The 17,166-nt window shown below is 43.9% G+C and overlaps 1 protein-coding gene across 2 annotated transcripts in view; it reads right to left on the bottom strand.

The window, feature by feature from the left end:
• The window catches only part of ldb2a (LIM domain binding 2a), a 90,616-nt gene that overhangs the window by 38,107 nt on the left and 35,343 nt on the right, over positions 1 to 17,166 (bottom strand). The gene's annotated exons all lie outside the window — the stretch shown is intronic.

A 17,166-nucleotide genomic window follows, 5' to 3' on the forward strand; every position in this document is an offset into this window, starting at 1 on the left:
ATTCAGCCACCCCTCATCCACACACACACAAGTCTTGTAAAACTAAAATTTGTATTCCCAAGGACCTCAATAACGCCTACATCTACCTGGTATTCCTAACATCCAACAATATTCAAGTACTCTACAAAATATTCATATATTAATATATTTATTTTCTTCTTCTTTACAAGGGGGTGAAAATTGTATTAATTAAGGATATGATAACAGGTAGCTAGATGGTGGCGTCGGAGGAGTAAATTCGCCACTGTGGATCAGGATGAGGCTTCCCCTTCGGGTGAGTTAATGAGCTAACACCAGCAAACTTGGGTCTCCAGAGCTAAATAATGAATATATATAAGACAAAAGTATTGGGACGCCTGCCCATTTACTGTTTTTTTTTTTTTTTTCAAAAATCAAGGGCATTTAAAAAGAGTTTATCGGGGTCCGAGTGGGTCCTTCCCGTCCTGGCATCGGGTGCATTGCTGGTGCTAGGGGGAGCTTATCCTGCTTTCATTGGAGGACTGTAGGACAGTAACTGTCTCTACTGTCCAGGGAAGAAGGCTTCCTACTAGATTTTGGAGGAGCGTTGCTGTGAGGATGTGATTGCATTCAGTGACAAAGAGCGTTAGTGAGGTCAGGATGTTTGATGATGACCACCACCCCACCTCATCCCCAACTCCCCAACTCATCCCAGAAGTATTGGATGGAGCATCATCCATCATTCCAGAGAGCACAGTTCTTCCACTGCTCCACAGCTCAATTTATGCTGGGGGGCTTTTTACCCCTCTAGCCCACATCTGGCATTAAGCATAGGTTCATGTTTATTTGCTCCAGAGAGTCCTATTCTATTGGCAGTTCTTCTCTACGGGGACTAGACAAGCTGTGTGTGTGTGCATGCATTTGCACATCTGTGTCAGCAAGGGGTGCAGCTTAAAGTAGCTGAGCGGGGGTGCAATGGATGAAAGTGAGGACCAGGGATGAGGTAGCGGAGTCTGATCGTAACTGAAGGTCCATTAGGAGGATCTGTTCAGCAGTCTGACTGTCTGATGCCCAAACGCTCTGTAGCTTGAACATTTCTGAAAACTGTCAAAGCTATTTTTTCTTTATCCCTTTAAAATCTCCACTCGGCGGGGTGGTATCTACTCCCGGTCATGTGAAGATGTGAGGGCTAAAGGAACGTTCTCCAAACAGCAAAGCAGAGTCCAGGTGGGACTGCATTTGCTACCAAGGCTGAAAAATATGCTGGAGGTGCAGAGCTGTCCTCTTGACCTTCAACAATGCCACAGCTCTCAATGGCTAAAATAGACACAACACAAAAGTCCTGGAAGGCTTGTTTCCACATGCTTTGCCTAAGGAACCTGGACCTGCAGACTGCATCCAAATCCTGATGGAGCTTGATGTTCTCAGAACTTGGCTAGTAGATGATGATAGAAAATGACTGGAGACAAAAGGAGAAGACTCTGAAATGGAGCTGGAATGACTGGTACCACCTCATAACAAGACTACCTTCATAAAGAGCTTATGAATGATAAACAATGCATGTATTAATGGTTATTAATGATTGCCTTACAAACAGTGAACCCACACTCCCCCTTTACAGCTGAAGCTCAGATGTAGCTGGTTCCTGATCTTACTGTGGGTTCTCCATCAGTCAGTGTTCTACCTGTCAGCTTCAGCAGAGATCTGTTAATAATAACTTATTGACTAATAATACTAATCTATTGGCTAATATGTGCTGAAGTTAATTAGGCTGAAATTAATTTCATAATTGATAAATTAATAAAATTAATAAAGTTCCCAATCAACAGAAGTCAAACTGGAAAAGTGCATTTCCTGAAGAAAACGCAAAATGGCGAAGCAGCCCAAGTGAATTCCACTTCCAGGGAGTTGCTAGGCTGTTCCTATGTGGTTGCTATGGTATTCCAGATAGTTTCCATGGTGTTACTAGTTACTTGCTACGGTATCCTAGGTGCTTGCTAAGGTGTTGCTGAGCTTCTACTATGGCATCTAAGGTTGGTATCGTCTGGATGGTTGCTGTTTTGTTGCAAGGTGGTTGCTATGTTACCCCAGGTGGTTGCTAAGGTGTTGGTAAGTGGTTGCTAAGTGGTTGCTATGATGTTACTAGCTGGTCGCTATGGTATTCCAGGTAGCTTTCTGTGGCGTTTATGGCTGGTTGCTGTGGTGTTAATAAGTGGTTGCTATGGTCTGTCCTGGGTGGTTGCTGTGGTGATTATAAGTGGTTGCAATGCTGTTGCAAGACGTTCCTGAGTGGTTACCCAGGTCAATGGTGAATGGTTAACTTTACAGGGTGGCATAGTGGTTAGAGCTTCGGGCTATTGACGACAGGGTTGTAGTATCTAAGGTCGTTGCTATGGTGTTGCTAAGTGGATGCTATTGGTTTCCTAGGTGGTTAGTAAGTGGTTGCTATGATATTGCAAGGGGATGCTATGGTGTTGATAAGTGGTTACTAAGGTTACTATGGTGTTGCTAAAGTGCTTGGAAGATTTGGCTGAATGGGTATTACTAGTGTGTTTGTATCCGTGTGATATCAGAAGGACGCCAAAAGTTTTGCATACCATTTTTCCTATATGCAAAAATCTGTTGCTATGACGAAGCTGTGCATCCGATCAAAAAGCTGTATACAAGCAAACATCACACAATCAGACCAAACAATTGTCTGCGTCTTTTATTTAATGATGGCCTTTGATGGTGGCGCTACCTGTCCCACATGTACATGTAGGTTAAAGAGGTGCATGCTCAGGAGTCCCTCAGTGGACACACACACCTATCCAGTCTTAAAGTACCACAGTAAAAGAATCGGCATGATACAACACCACGGCGAGAGGATCTAGACTTCACCATCACCACCATCTCCATCTCCACTTGTCTACTTGCACGGCGGCTAGTTTCTGGGACGGTAAAGACGTCCATCCTGTCCAGCAACTGCAGGTCTAGAGCTGCTGCTGGCTCTCTGGCTCTGCAGGAGGATTCGTCTCCAGGCTTCTGCCACATGCAGACAATGGCACAGTCAGTTTCAGAGAGCCTCTCTATTGGCGTCTGCAGGTCTCTCTCCCCCTCTCTCGCGCTCTCTCTCTCGCACACAGGCGAGAGCTCGTTTGCGCCTTCTGAGGGGCTTCCAGACTGATTGGCCCATCCACAGAACACGGCACTCCAGAGATCGGATTACGCAGTCACTTGTTTTGGCTAACACGCGGCGCAACATATGCCTCTCAAGTAATGTGTACCCAAACACGCAATTTACAAATAATTAACGCCGTGTTAATTAGCCACATTAATTCACGCGGCGCGCAGGTCCCAGGAAGGATGCCAGCACTCGCAGCCAAAAAGACGAAAGGGAGAAATTCGGCTTGAAGTGACGAAGGACGAGTGCAGGGAGAGAGAGAGAGAGAGAGAGAGAGATGCAGATGCACAGAGAATGAGAGAATGAATAGAAGAGAGGACACAGAAGCTGAAAGAGTAAGAAAAGAAGAGATGGAGAGAGAGAGGGGGGGCAGAGAGAGAGAGAGAGAGAGAGAGAGAGAGAGAGAGAGAGAGAGAGAGAGAGAGAGAGAGGTCTCACTGGTCCACTGTTTATTTGTTTATCACTTTTTAAATAAATACTTATTTCTAAATATTTTTAATTATTCCAGTTATTTATTCATATATTCTTGTCAAATTGCCAAAAATAATTACATTTAAATGTCCTTTATTTGCCACTATTGTTCTCATTATTGTTGCTGTTTGCTGTAACTGTTATTGTTGTAATGATTTGGCAGTATTGTACCTTTTCCAGTCATGCTAATAACACTACTTTACATTGAGAGAGAGAGAGAGAGAGAGAGATGCAGAAACACAGAGAATAAGAGAATGAATAGGAGACAAGAGGGAGCAGAAGCAGAAAGATAAGAATAAGCAGCAAAAGATGGAAAGAAAGAGAGAGAGTGAGAGAGAGAGAGAGAGAGAGAGAGAGAGAGAGAGAGAGAGGTGGGAATCTCTACCTCACCATATGTGGGTAAAACCATCATCCATCTCACTGATTATCTGTATTACATCACTGGATGCCAAGGGTTTGAGGGTGTTTCCATGTCTGTGCTACCTTCTGGCTCTCTCCTTTTAGTTAGTCAGTTATAGTGAGATCTGCCAGAGCCGCTAGCCTCTCTGAACCCTATAAATACAATCAGAACGAATTCCAGCTCTTTATCTTTTTCCAGATATATGACCCCCCACCCGTCCGGCCTGACACGGAAGGAGGTTTGACCGTCGGGCTCTCCTGCTACCTGCCACAGACCAGCTGCTCACCCTCCAGCTACTGCTACCTGCCTTGGACTAGTTACCCAACCCCAATATTGACTACACTGAAGTTTACATGACTGCTGTGGTTTTCTTCTTCTTCTTCTTATTATTATTATTATTAATATTATTAGTAATATTATTATTAATACTTGTACTACTACAAATAATAATAATAATAATAATAACATCATCATTACATTTATTATTCTTACCATCATTACTACTGAATATTATTGATAGAGAGAGAGAGAGAGAGAGAAAGTGAGAAAGCGAGAGAGGGAGGGGAGAGAAGTGTGTGTGTGTGTGTGTGTGTGTGTGTGCTGGAAGAAGAAGCTGGCCATACTTTGGTGTGATTATGCAGCCGATGCAGTGTTCTGCAGTGCATTGCATGCTGGGAAAGCAGAGGCGTGCAGAGAAGAGTATGGAGCAGAGCCGGTCCTGCTTTCACACACACACACACACACACACACACACACACACACACACACACACACACACACACTGTCATTCACCTCTTCAGCGTCACACTGTAAGTAATGATGATGAAAGAGTTGGAAATTCTCCACATAATGTTAAATATGTATGATATGATAAAAGTATCACACATTTTAAACACATTTATTTATTTATATGTTTGTTTTTTTATGTTACTAAAGCTGTTTACAAAAAGCAGATTTCCTTATGGTTTCTGTTTGATCTTATAAAGTTAATTGTGAGATTTGACCATAACTGATCAACAGAGAATCAGGATTTAACCCTTAAAACCCTGAAGGTCTGTGTGTGGCCCACAGTGCAGATCCTTGCCATCAAACCACATAAGTCTCATTTTAGTTTCACAGCAATTACTGAATCATTTATAGCAGTTTACTGAATCATGTATCTGTTAATGAATCATTTATCACAGTTAATGAATCATTTATAGTACATACTAAATCATTTACAACAGTTTACTGAATCATTCATAACACATACTGAATGTAGACAGAAGATTCTAAATCATTTATAGTACAAACTGAATCATTTACAGCAGTTTACTGAATCATTTATAGCAGTTTACTGAATGTAGACAGTAGATTCTGAATCATTTATAGTACACACTGAATTATAGTATATACAGCAGATACTGATTATTACTGATACTGTAGATAAATAGAATGTATATGATAAAAAAATAATTAATATATAAATAATTTTAGATATCAAGTTGCTCATATTTAATACTGAATCATTTATAAAAGTGCATGTATAATTTTTTTGCAAATACTGAATTAATTAAAGTAGATGCTGAATCATTCGTAAAAGTTACAGAATCATTTACATCTTGCAAAATCTCTGCAAAATTATTATACTGTACTGAATCATTCATGGTGGATAAGGAATCATTTATTTTAGACACTGAATCATTTATAGCTGATACTGAAAATCTTTACTGAATAACTGAATCATTCAAATACCGATACTACAAATTCATAAATTATATTAAAAACTAATAAGTCTAGGGTTCAAGGGGTTGCACTGCTACTTTGGTGACAAATCGAGTGTAATAGTTAGTGTTCTCCTCCAAGCGTGTTGAGCTCCAATGACATTGTGTAAAGGCCGTTCTGAAAGATGTGATTGGCTGGTGTATAACTCTGAGCAATCACATGCTAGCCTTTACCATTGTGGGAGTCCTAGCTAATATCTGGGAATATGGATAAATATTGGGGTTACAATTTGGACAGAATAATAAAAAAAGGTGGATCCATTACCTGCTAGCTTTATTAGCCTCACAGCTCACAGACCAGCAGAAGGACACTTCAGACGTCGAACAAGTATTGAGTGAATGACCACATTTAGGGGGAAGTGATAAAAACAATGAAATTGATTTAATCGAAACTACGCTTTAAACAGTTCTCCACAGTGGCGGGCCGACGCTTCCTGATCTGAGAACAGCAGAAAGGATCACAGTTCAGAAACGAAGAGCAGAGCGAAAGGCAGAACAACAAAAGACTGAGGGAAAAGAGCCCACACCCTGCCCTTCCTCATCAGTAATTAACTCTCCAGGGAACGTAACACACACACACACTAACACACACCCTCGCGAACATTCACACAAACACAAAAGCACATGAAGGCATTTTTTTTTTTTTCGCGGCTAGACGGTTGCTCCCCCTCCAGCAGGACAGTGGTCAGAGGTAAACACTGAATTTTAAACAGACGATGATGATTATCTATCAGCTGCTGCAGGAACGTCAACACTGTGTACCGTTCTGTTAATACTGACTACAACACAGTAGCAGGCATATAGACTAGCACTCACACTTCTGTTACACAGATCAGCCATAACATTAAAACCACCAGCCCAACACTGTGTAGGCCCCCTTTGAGCCAATAACAGTTCCGACCCCTCAAGGCATGGACTCTGCAAGACCTCTGAAGGTGACCTTTAGTATCTGGCACCAGAAGATCCTTGTAAGTGTTGAGGTGTTGAGGGGCCTCCATGAGCATCTGTGGGCCTTGGGCGCCCATGACCCTGTCCTTTCTTCGAGTACTTTCGGTTAGGTACTGACCACTGCATACTAGAACCCCCCCCCCGCTTGCCTGATGTTTTAGAGATGTTCTGACCCAGTTATCGAGAACATCACTGGTCTGGTTCTTGTCAAAGTGAACCAAAGTGAACATGCCAAGCTGGTAAACCTGTTTCAAGCACCATGACAATTCAAAGGATGTTTTCACAGGAAATATGAAGAATTTCTAAAATCAGACTCCATTTTTCAGGTTGATGGTCGGAGTATCTCTTCACACTGTGCTTTAGGTCACATGGGGTCTCATTATAGTGAGAGCTGAGACTGTTCTGAACATTTTGATGTAAAACATGTGGCTTTATCTTATATGCATTTAGATTTAAAGGCCAGTTGAACCCCTTAAACAGCCTATCCCCACCAGCGGGCCGAGAAGTGTTACCACTAGACTATTAGAGCTGGGCAATATGACGATATGTTATCGTATCGTGATACAGTTTGTTATCATGTTAATAATATGCTTTTCTAAGCATATAGAGGAGACTGTTAGTACTGATCAGCACTGATCAGCTGCAGGTTTCATTATTAACAGAGTGATTAGATTGGGTTAATTAGACAAAGTTCAGCAGAAAGAATCACTGTGTTCAGTACGGGAGAGGATCTGAATAGTAGTTTCGTTTAGTCGCTACTGATGTATTTAGTCAGTGATTTACATGTATCAGGATAAATATCATGTATCAGGATAAATATCATGTATTGCGAAAAAAGTGAAAAGTGAAAAATATCGTGATCTAGTATGTTTTTTACCATATCGTCACCAGTTTGTATTGAGAAATACACCTTAGTGTGTAATAAGCCTTGGAGTGTTAAGGGGTTAAGAAGATGTGCAAAAATTAAGACTGCAGGGGGTCAAATTCCTCATTCCTCTGATTACAGTCTGATTACAGACTAATGCACTTTTAAAAAAATTATCTATAATTCAAAACCTTTACATTTCTTTTCACCACCACAATTAAATTACAGCTTCACTGTGTGTCCAGTGAGGAGAACTGGACGACTGCATGCCATTCTGTAATTCTGTCACATAATGGCAGATTAATCTCACACATAATCAGATTAATCCTCAGAAGTCGCCGTTATGGCCGGCAATACAAAAGCCTGCCGTAATTTACTGTGAATGATTTCTCGCTGTGTGAACACTGCAGACTCTCCACGCCCCGTCCAGCGATACCAGGTCTAAACAACACAGGCTCTACGCAGAACCGAAAAAGGGTCTACAACAGGCATGAAGAACCATTTAACTAGCTGAAATACCATTTGGTTTTAAGTCACTGTGATTCTATGTAATACCAAAAAAGCATTATTCGACATTTAACAATAGTGGGACCCTTTTAGCACTATCTAGAACAACAGTTTCTACAGAGGTTCTATATAGAACCATCAATATGAGGTTTTCCTTGTGTATGAAGGAGCCACTGAGCCAGGCGAGGTATTCAGATGGTTCTCTGAGTTGGTTCTATATAGTACTGCAAATGGGTTCTCTGTCTTATAACAATAGTGTCAAGGTGACTGGAACCCTTTCTGGTGCCATATAGAAAAAAAACAGTTCTATAAAAATGCTCTCTAAAGAACCATCTACAAAAGGGTGTACCTTATGTATGAAGAACCATTTAACCAGATGAAGAACCATTAAACAAGGCGAGGAACCAATTAAACAGGTAAAGAACCATTTAACCAGGCGAGGAACCATTTAACCAGGTGAAGAACCATTTAACCAGGTGAAGAACCATTAAACAAGGTGAGGAACCATTTAACCAGGCGAGGAACCATTTAACCACGCAAAGAACCATTAAATAAGGCGAAGAACCATTAAACAAGGCGAAGAACCATAAAACAAGAAGATGAACCGTTTAACCAGGTGAAGAACCATTAAACAAGGCGAGGAACCTTTAAACAAGGCGAGAAACCATTAAACAAGGCGAGGAACCTTTAAACAAGGCGAGGAACCATTTAACCAGGTGAAGAACCATTTAACCAGGTGAAGAACCAGTTAAACAGGTGAAGAACCATTAAACAGGTAAAGAACCATTAAACAAGAAGATGAACCGTTTAGCCAGGTGAAGAACCATTAAACAAGGTGAAGAACCATTTCAGCATCTATATTTGAGCCGACATGGTTCTACACAGAACTGAAAGTAGGTTTTTTAACTCACAACAATACTGGAACCCTTTCTGGCGCTACACAGGACAACGGTTCTGAAAAGGTTCCATAAAGAATCCCCATGTATGGAGAACCATTTAAGCAGGAACAGAAATGATGCCGCGGTTCTCTACAGTAAGGAGGAGTGGAGAAGGAGGCGGTTTCTATAATGCTAGCAAGTGACTGCGAGGAACGAACACACACACACACAAACACACACACACACACACACACACACACACACACACATAGCATCTCTTCCACTCGTGTCCATGGAGACCTGGGCAACCTTGACCCCTCCCCTCTCCAATATAAACAACTTTTAGTCTCCTCTGCCCTTCGCTTTAGACGAAAAGGAAAAATGCTATTAGAAAGTAAATAAATAAATAAACAACAAACAAATAAATAATATACAAGTAAGTAAATAAATAAATAAATAAAACGCATACCTGGATTCTGTGGCTATTTATAAAAAAAAGACCACGAATCACAGCGAGGAGGGAAAGAAGCTTAACACACAGGCGGCAGCATTTACAGAATTACAGCCAGCATTCCTCCACTGAGACGGAAAAGGCTCATCTGCGGATATCCCGAACGTCTGACTGCAGTTACGTTTGCAGTGCCAAGGCTGGCCCCACCAGTTATTAGGTTTAGGGGGCCATTATTTTTCCCCCTGGGTGATCTGGGTTCTGAATAGATCCTTATCCTCAATAAACGGATCCTTCATTCGGAAGCTGCATGGTGTGTTCACTCCTGATGTCTTAATCTTATATGAACCCACTGGAGTGTATGAGCGTGCCATGAACGCGTCATATTTAATGTTTCTCTATGTTTCTATTAATAACTTTGTGATAACACAGTGCAGAAATACGGTTCAGGTATTCTCTGAATCTGTAAACCCCGCCCTTTCCAATGCATCACCTTACTAGATTGTACGTGACTCACATCCGGAGTTATGAGAAGCAGAAGACAGGGCGAGATACTTGTCTCTGCCTTGTCTCTGCCTCCCGTCACATCTAGCTGGTGGATCTGTGAGGTCAGACGCTGATGTAGGATGAGAGTACCTGGCTCTCAATCTCCGTTAGGGTGTTTAATGGGCAGCTGATCTGCTGTGCCAACTGACTTGTTGCATCGGTGGCATCCTGTTATACCAAGAGTGGTCCAAAAAAGGACAACCTTTGAACCAGTGACTCTGCAACAGGGTCATGGGCACCTAAGGCTCACTGGTGCTCATGGAGTTCCCACCTCACTCAACTTACAGGGCTTAAAGGATCTGCTGCTAACGTCTTGGTGTCAGATACCACAGCATGACGCCTTCAGAGGTCTTGAGGAGCCCATGCCTCGACAGGTTTGAGCTGTTGTGGAGGCACAAGAGGGGCCTACTCAACGTTAGGCAGGTTATGGCTAATGTTATGGCTGTTTGGTGTATGTTGCATTTGATTTTGGCCATGTTGGTCATGCTGGTCGACCAGTTTGGCCATGTGGGCAAATGCCGGTCATGCAGACTGCACGGCTAGGTGCTTGATTTTACACACCTGTGGCAATGGAGCTGAATGGAACATCTGGATTCAATGATTAAGAGGTGTGTCCCAATACTTTTGTCCTTTTAGCGTACTTTACCTTGTCTGTCTGTAACAGAATAACAGAGTGTCGTGGTACACACTCAGGTTTCTAACAACCCTCACAAGCGGCCTGCTCCTCGCTGTGATGCTGGATTAGCGCTGCTGGCGGAGGGAGAGCGTTTACATCTGGGTGTTAAATGTGAGGAGTCTCAGGAGTCGTGTTAAATATGCCATACTTGTTGCATTAATAAAAGAATTTACATAAAGTAAAGCTACATATCAGGAATAACAAGAACCTACAAAAAACTGCACACACACACACACACACACAACCACCGCTAGAATGTGGAATTCTGTACCCAGAATATGAAATATTCATCAGTCATAAAACTTTAATTCAATCTCTCTCTCTCTCTCTCTCTCTCTCTCTCTCTCTCTCTCTCTCTTTTCTCTACCTCCCTCTCCCTCCCTCTCCCACATCTATCTCTCCCCCCTCTTCTCCCTCTCTCTCAAACTTTTGTCAAAGCACATTGATCTGTGAAGTCAAAATATTCCGCGAGTGGTGAAAATAATTGATAGGAAAGATGGGATGAAATGATGACATCTGTGCGGTGTGTGTGTGTGTGTGTGTGTGTGGGGGGGGGGGGTTAAGTGTGTGTGTGTGTGTGTGTGTGTGCAAATGAGCGCTTCTGCATTTCCTCAGGATCCTATAGCACGTCTCTGACAGTAAACATATGTATAATAGGAGAAACAACCCTGCTGATAGATCCAGCTCAAGCCCAGTTTAAGAAGGCCTGTATGAGCAGCCCAAGTGGGAACCATAAAGAGACCCAGAGTCCCACCAGGGTCAGTGATCGGTCCAGGAGGGGTTAAACAAGGGCGCCATCTGGGTTGTACAGGGCTCAGTTTGGAAGCCTGGCTGGGTGGTAGCTGGCTTCAGATGGTTTACGCTGGTCTCTGATGGTCAAGGTGGTTGGAAAGCTGGTCATTGATTAGCCATAACATTATTACCACTGACAGGTGAGGTGAAAACAGGTGAGGAGAATATATTACACAGCACGTGAACGGTCAGTTCTTGGCGTAAGCATCTGAGCCACTTTGAGAAGAACTAGACTGTGATGTTCTAGATAACTGGGTCAGAACATCTCCAAAACATCAGGCAGGTCTGGTGGTTGTGTTCCTGGTATGCAGTGGTCAGTACCTATCAAAAGTGCTTGAAGAAAGAACAACCAGTGAACCGGCGATAGGGTCCTGCTGGACACCTAAGGCTCATTGATGTGATCCATGGAGGCTCCAATTCACCACTTACAGGACATAAAGGACCTGCTGCTAACATTAGTCCTGGTGCCAGACAACACGGGACACACAGAAGGTCTTGTGAAGCCCATGCCACAAATGGTCAGAACTATTGTGCAGGCACAAGCTACTCAGTATTGGGCAGATAGTACTAATGTTATGGCTGATCAGTGTATTTTTCAGAGCATAAAATAATAAATGAAACGGCTCTGAATGTATTTGTGTGTGTGTGTGTGTGTGTGTGTGTGTGTGTGTGTACGTGGTGGGGGGTGGGGGCAGATGAAATAAGTAAAGCAGATATATTCCTGATATTCCAAATTCATTTCAAAGACGACAGTGTGGAGGTGATTTTACACACACACACACACACACACACACACACACACACACACTCTCTCCCTCACACACACACAACACAGAGACACACACACAACACAGAGACACACAGTGCTTCTGGGTGGTTGTTTGTTTAGAGGATGAGGCAAAAGAGATGATCAGGAGGGAGGGAGAGAGAGAGAGAGAGAGAGAGAGAGAGAGAGAGATGGGAGTGAGAGAGAGAGAGAAAGAGTTAAAGAGAAAGGGGAGAGAGAGAGAAAGGGGAGTGAGAGTGAGAGAGAGAAAGAGAGAGAAAAGGGAGAGAGAGACAGAGAAAGAGCGAGAGAGAGAGAAAGGAGAGAGAGAGATCAAGAGAAAGTGAAAGAGAGAGAGAGAGAGAGAGAGAGAGAGAGAGAAAGGAGAGAGAGAGAAAGAGTTAAAGAGAAAGGGGGGAGAGAGAGAGAGAGAGAGAGAGAAAGAGAAAGGAGTGAGAGATCAAGAGAAAGTGAAAGAGAGAGAGAGAGAGAGAGAGAGAGACCTAAAAACAAAGAAAGAAAGAACAGAAATAAACTGTAACCGAATGGTAGAGAGAGAGATACTGTGTGTGTGTGTGTGTGTGTGTGTGAGTGTGTGTATGTGTGTGTGTGAGTGTGTGAGTGTGTGAGTGTGTGTATGTGTGTGTGTGAGTGTGTGAGTGTGTGTAGCAGCTTGTCTGATAGATTGTGGCTTCCTCTCTCTCCAGCAGTAATCCCTAAAGACAGCCAGAGCCAGAGAGAGAGAGAGAGAGAGAGAGAGAGAGAGAGACGCAGCCTGAGCTTCACTCACCCACAGCCACCTCACAACACGCCTGGCCTCACACCACTGCTCACACTGCACGAGTGTGTGTGTGTGTGTGTGTGTGTGTGCGCGGGGCGTGGGGGAGTTTTGTCTATTCACTAATACGTTGCTGTGATTTTCTTTGTGACTGTGGGCCGGCCTGTTTGACTGTGAAAGCTGCTTTGTGTGTATGCTTCTGTGGAGGTTTGAGTGTGTGTGTGCGTGAGTGAGTGAGTGAGTGTGTGTGTGTGAGCCTGTGTGTTTCCCATGGGCTCTGCCCGCACCCCCCCTTTCACCTCCATCCATAATTCAGTAGAGGCTGCCCTGGCCTCTCTTTCCCTCCGCTACAGTGCGTCCACTGACGGCCCCTGGACGAATACCACCACTACTGTCCACTTCAGATCCACGCAGGACACACATTACAACACACTCATTTACTAACACACTCGTTCACTAATACACTCGTTTACTAACACACTCGTTCACCAACACACTCATTTACTAACACACTCGTTCACTAACACACTCGTTTACTAACACACTCGTTCACCAACACACTCGTTCACTAACACGCTCGTTTACTAACACACTCGTTTACTAACACGCTCGTTTACTAACACACTCATTTACTAACACTCGTTTACTAACACACTCGTTCACCAACACACTCATTTACTAACACACTCGTTCACTAACACACTCGTTTACTAACACACTTGTTCACTAACACACTCGTTTACTAACACGCTCGTTTACTAACACACTCGTTCACTAACACGCTCGTTTACTAACACACTCGTTCACTAACACGCTCGTTTACTAACACACTCGTTTACTAACACACTCGTTCACTAACACACTCGTTTACTAACACACTCGTTCACTAACACACTCGTTTACATTCATGAGAAACGGCTGTAAATAAATCTGCAATCAAAACCAAAACCTGTCTATGCGAGTGTGATTCTGTGTGAATGTGATTCTGTGTGAGTGTGATTCTGTGTGAGTGTGATTCTGTGTGAATGTGATTCTGTGTGAGTGTGATTCTGTGTGAATGTGAGTCTATGAGAGGGTGATTCTGTGCGAGTGTGAGTCTATGTGAATGTGAGTCTATGCGAGTGTGATTCTGTGTGAATGTGATTCTGTGTGAATGTGATTCTGTGTGAATGTGATTCTGTGTGAATGTGAGTCTATGAGAGGGTGATTCTGTGTGAATGTGAGTCTATGAGAGGGTGATTCTGTGCGAGTGTGAGTCTATGAGAGGGTGATTCTGTGTGAATGTGAGTCTATGAGAGGGTGATTCTGTGTGAATGTGAGTCTATGAGAGGGTGATTCTGTGCGAGTGTGAGTCTATGTGAATGTGAGTCTATGTGAATGTGTTTCTCTGAAAAGATGGATGGTTTTCCTCCAGCACTTTTGGGATGAGTTGGGAAGTTGGGGATGAGATGGAGTGGTGATCATCCAACACCCTGACCTCACTAACACTCTTGTCATGAATGCAATCAAATCCTCACAGCAATGCCTTTTTAATACCCTTGATTTCGGAGGAAAGGGAAGAATAAGCAGGTGTCCCAAAACTTTTACATTTAGTGGATGTGAATGTGAGAGTATGGGAGTGTGAGGGGTCTGCTGTGTGTGTGTGTGTGTGTGTGTGGAGGCAATCAGATCATGTTGGGAACATTAACTCTGAGTGACTGGGGGGAGTTATGCGGACGCTCGTCCCCCGCTGTCGGGCCGTTATGTGGTGTTTAAGTCGCCCGTGCCTCGCGGCGGGACGCTCGCTGATGTTTATTGATACGCCTTCATCCTCGCCGCTGATAAAGAGGCTGTGTGAAATCTCACACACCCAGGTAATTCCTCCCTTTGTGCCGCGATCAATTCAGGCCGCACTCGGCGCACCTCCTTTATTCCTCCTGAGTGAATTAGGACCAAGGAGAGGAGGGTTCCTGCTGGGTCTGTTTAGATAACCTCGCACACGCACACACACTCACACACACCTGACGCCAGGCCCGCGGGGACAACACCTCACCACCGAGAGAGAGGGAGAGACAGAGAGAGAGAGAGAGAGAGACAGAGAGACAGAGAGAGAGAGAGAAAGAGAGAGAGAGAGAGACACCCACCATCACAGAGAAAACAGGAGAGGCAGAATGAGAGGTAGAGAGCGAGGGAACATTAGAGAAAGAGTGAGAGAACGAGAGAGAGTGTATTTTAGAGGTAGAGAGACAGAGGCAACATTAGAGGTAGAGAGAGAGAGAGGTAGTGAGAGAGCGAGAGAGTGAGAGATTATATTTTAGAGGTAGAGAGAGAGAGAGGTAGCGAGAGAGTGAGAGATTATATTTTAGAGGTAGAGAGAGAGAGGTAGCGAGAGAGTGAGAGATTATATTTTAGAGGTAGAGAGAGAGAGGTAGCGAGAGAGTGAGAGATAATATTTTAGAGGTAGAGAGAGAGAGAGGTAGCAAAAGAGTGAGAGATTATATTTTAGAGGTAGAGAGAAACAGAGGTAGCATTAGAGCAAGAGAGAGTGAGAGATTATATTTTAGAGGTAGAGAGAGAGAGAGAGGTAGCGAGAGAGTGAGAGATTATATTTTAGAGGTAGAGAGAGAGAGAGGTAGTGAGAGAGTGAGAGATTATATTTTAGAGGTAGAGAGAAACAGAGGTAGCATTAGAGCAAGAGAGAGTGAGAGAGTATGTTGAGGTAGAGAGAGACAGAGAGAGAGTACATTTTAGAGGTAGAGAGACAGAGGGAACATTAGAGTGAGAGAAAGTGAGAGTATATTTTAGAGCTAGAGAGAAAACATTAGAGCGCGAGAGAGAGAGAGCGCGAGAGAGTATATTTCAGCAGTAGCGAGACTGAAGGAACATTAGAGTGAGAGAGAGAGAGTATACTTTATTGGTAGAGAGACAAAGGGAAGAGAGAGAGAGAGAGAGAGCGAGAGGTAGAGAGAGTGATAGGGTGAGATAGGGATAGCGACGGAGAAAGAGCAAGAGTGGTAGAAATGTGAGAGGGTGAGAGAGAGTGTGAGAGTGTGAAAGAAAAAGCGAGACAGAGAGACAGAATGACACAGAGTGAGGGAGAGAGACATAGAGAGGTGAGAGAGTGAGAGAGAGATGTAAAGAGGGAGAGAGAGGTAGAGAGGAGGCCAGTGAGAGAGAGAGGAGGGGAGGGAGTGAGGGAGGGAGTGAGTGAGTGGGAGGGAGGGGGAGGCTGAAAAAAAGTGGGGTAGAGTAGTGAGGCTGAATTACAGACCCAAACATACACACACACACACACACACACACACACAGAAGACCTGCATGCATTTCCTAAACAGCCGATTAACAGTGTGTATGTGTGTGTGTGTGTGTGTGTGTGTGTGTGTGCAACTAAGTGATCTATGCTAAAGACCACATGTAAAAAAAAGAGAGAGAGAGAGTGTGTATGAGGCAGTTTGTGTGTGTGTGTGTGTGTGTGTGTGTGTGAGTGAGGGAGTGTGTCTGGGTGTGTTCCCGGTCAGTGCTGGAGTGTGTAAGAGGACTCGTCTCTCCTTCATTATGTATGAAACGGACGCGTGGAGCTTGATGGAGCTTGTTGACTTTCTGGAAGGTTCTGAGCTTAAAATTGCATGTTGCCCTTCATAACTCCTCATTTTTTCATGACTTCATATTTACTAAATCCAGAGCAGCCGCTCTCCCGACCAGAGAGCACAAACATACAAGCTGTGGATGCATGTAAAACACCCACCACTGCTGAGACGGAGGTCCTCCACAGTCAACACACTTCACAGCACGCTGTGTTCACACTCAGGACGACACACGTTTACTCTATACTCTGCACTATGTGAGAAAGATCAATCCCACTGTAAAAAGTGGCTCCCCCAAATGAATGCATGCGCATTGCCGAGGTAACGACACTGGGCTTGCAGACCGAAAGACACAAACACACCATCTAAAAAACACACAGCTACGCTAACAGCTTCCTCCAACATCACTACCTTGATGGTAGCACTCCAGCCACCGGCCTCGTCCAACATCACTACCTCAGCCACCGGCCTCGTCCAACATCACTACCTCTTGAGAAGCACTCCAGCCACCGGCCTCGTCCAACATCACTACCTCAGCCACCGGCCTCGTCCAACATCACTACCTCAGCCACCGGCCTCGTCCAACATCACTACCTCAGCCACCGGCCTCGTCCAACATCACTACCTCTGTGGAAGCACACCGG

This window comes from Salminus brasiliensis, chromosome 19, assembly GCF_030463535.1.
Source record: "Salminus brasiliensis chromosome 19, fSalBra1.hap2, whole genome shotgun sequence".
In the NCBI taxonomy this organism is placed as follows: domain Eukaryota; kingdom Metazoa; phylum Chordata; class Actinopteri; order Characiformes; family Bryconidae; genus Salminus; species Salminus brasiliensis.